This window comes from Populus euphratica, unplaced genomic scaffold, assembly GCF_000495115.2.
Source record: "Populus euphratica unplaced genomic scaffold, PopEup_1.0 scaffold335.1, whole genome shotgun sequence".
NCBI classification, from domain to species: domain Eukaryota; kingdom Viridiplantae; phylum Streptophyta; class Magnoliopsida; order Malpighiales; family Salicaceae; genus Populus; species Populus euphratica.
Window position 1 is genome coordinate 52,750 of NW_011500230.1, and position 2,366 is coordinate 55,115.

Consider the following 2,366-nt stretch of genomic DNA (forward strand, 5'->3'; position numbering starts at 1 on the left):
CTAAACATAATGAAAGAGAGAAACATAAATAAATAAGATAAAAATATAAATAAAATATAAGTTAACTAAATAAAGGAAAGGAAACGAAAAGCATAAACAATAGATTAATATAAGCAAAACTTAAATATTACAAAAAATATAAAGAGAAAGAGCAAGAATATGGTCTTGATTTGAAAACTAAGATGCCTAAATGCATGAAAAATATCTCTTTTTATAGGCCAAAATTTAGAACTATTGATTTGATGACTAATTGTTGATTGGGTGACCACATCTTGACTTAAAGACAATTCTTATCTTCTTATCTGAACAAAACATTATTGTTAACATAAGAATTTGAACAAATAGTCATCATAAAAATTCTAAAAAATTATCTCAGCTTTCCAAAAAAAAAAAATTGAGGTTATTTAGACAACTAGAACTCAAGATATGGGCTGAATACTAACCAGTGTCTAGGTTGTAAGACAAATTCTAACTTCTCCGTTGAACTTGAAAATGACCTTTTTTAATTTGGACTCCACATGAGAGTTTTAGGCCTATTTTTTAGCTTTCTATTTGTATAGACTAGACTTAGTTCTACAACTTCAATTATGATCTAATAACCGAATGACGTTCCATTTTGGACTGAACTAACATCTCTTTTCTAAGATTAACCTTCTCTGTCTTTTCAATTTCAGTAGTTAAACTCATCAATCAATCCTTTTATTTATATGATAGACCTATATTTAAGATGAACATTTACCATAAATTAAAGGTATTTTATAGTATAGACATGTTATTATAAAACATGCTCTAGTTAAGGGGTTATCGATACTTCAAGTGCAAATGATGATATAAAACCTTGATAAAAATAAGCTTTTAAGTACTAAACATAACCCTCCTACAATGGTTGAGTGTCAAGATAGTTTTTTCTAGTACCATTGCAATGAGATTTATCTTAGTGTTTTCATATGCAACAAAAGTTAAAGTCACCTCTATAGTAATTATTCTTGTGGGGTTTGGAAATAATAGCAAACCAAAAACTCCTAAAGCAAGAATTCTGCCCTTTTCTTCAACAAATCTAGAGTCATTCTTCCTCCTTTTGAATACCACTTTGTTCATCTTCCACTTTAGGCCAGTAGCATTTTTCTCTGATATCTTATAGAGATTTGAAACTTTGATCAATTTACCAATTCAGTTAGTACTTTATCATACATTTGGTGCAAGTAGACTTTATATAGATTGTGAGAGAATTTGGTCAATAAACCATACTTTTTCAAAGTAGGACACATGTCTACATTTCCAAAAATGAAGCACTTTACTTGGGGTCCTAAAATGTATCAAGGCTTTAATTGTTGAATTCTAAATGGATAACTTTTTATCTTTATTATCTTTTTATATTTTTTTAAAACTGATTAGTACTTAAAAGTGCATTTTTATCAAGTTTTACATCATTATTTTACACTTGAAGTATCACTAAATCCTTAACTAAAGCATGTTTTATAATAACATATCTAATAATATAAGATACCTTTAATTTGTAGTAAATGTTTATCTTAAATGCAGGCCTATCACAAAAATAAAAGAATTGATTGATGAGTTTAAGTATTGAAATTGAAAGGACAAAGAGATGGCCAAACTTAGAAAAGAGATGCTGGTGTAGTGCAAACTGAAACACTATTTGGTAATTTGGTCATATATGGAGTTGTAGATCTTGAATTTTGGTCTACTTTATATGGATAGAAAGATAAGATATAGGCCTACAACTTTCATGGAGATTTGGTTTTAAAAAGGTCATTTTCAAGTCCAAATTGTAGCAACAACGAAGAAGTATGAATCTGTCCTGCAACCCAGACACTATTGAGTGTTCAGCCCATATCTTGAGTTCTAGAAGTCCAAATGACCTCAATTTTTTTCTTTTAGAAAGATGAGATAATTTTCTACAACTTTAATATGGAAGGTTGGTTCAAATTCTGACAGTATTAATAACATTTTGGGCATACAAGAAGATAAAAATTGTCACCAAGTCAAAAGTTGACCACCCACTCATCAATTAGTCATCAAATCAATAGTTCCCAATTTTGGCCTATAAAAGGAGGCATTTTCCATGCATTTAGACATCTTGGTTTCCAGATAAAGATTATACTTTTACTTTCTTTATATTTTTGTAATGCTTAAATTTTGTTTTCATTAATATCTTGTTTATGCCTTTCAATTTCTTTCCTTTACTTAGTTAACTTTTATCTTATTTATGTTCTTATTTTATTTATTTATATATGTTTTTCATTATATTTAGTTAAGTTTATTATGTCAAGGTGAAAAGGTTACACTAATGGTGTAAGAATAAGTATAATGTAAACTTAATATGGACTTTAATGTTTAATACTAAC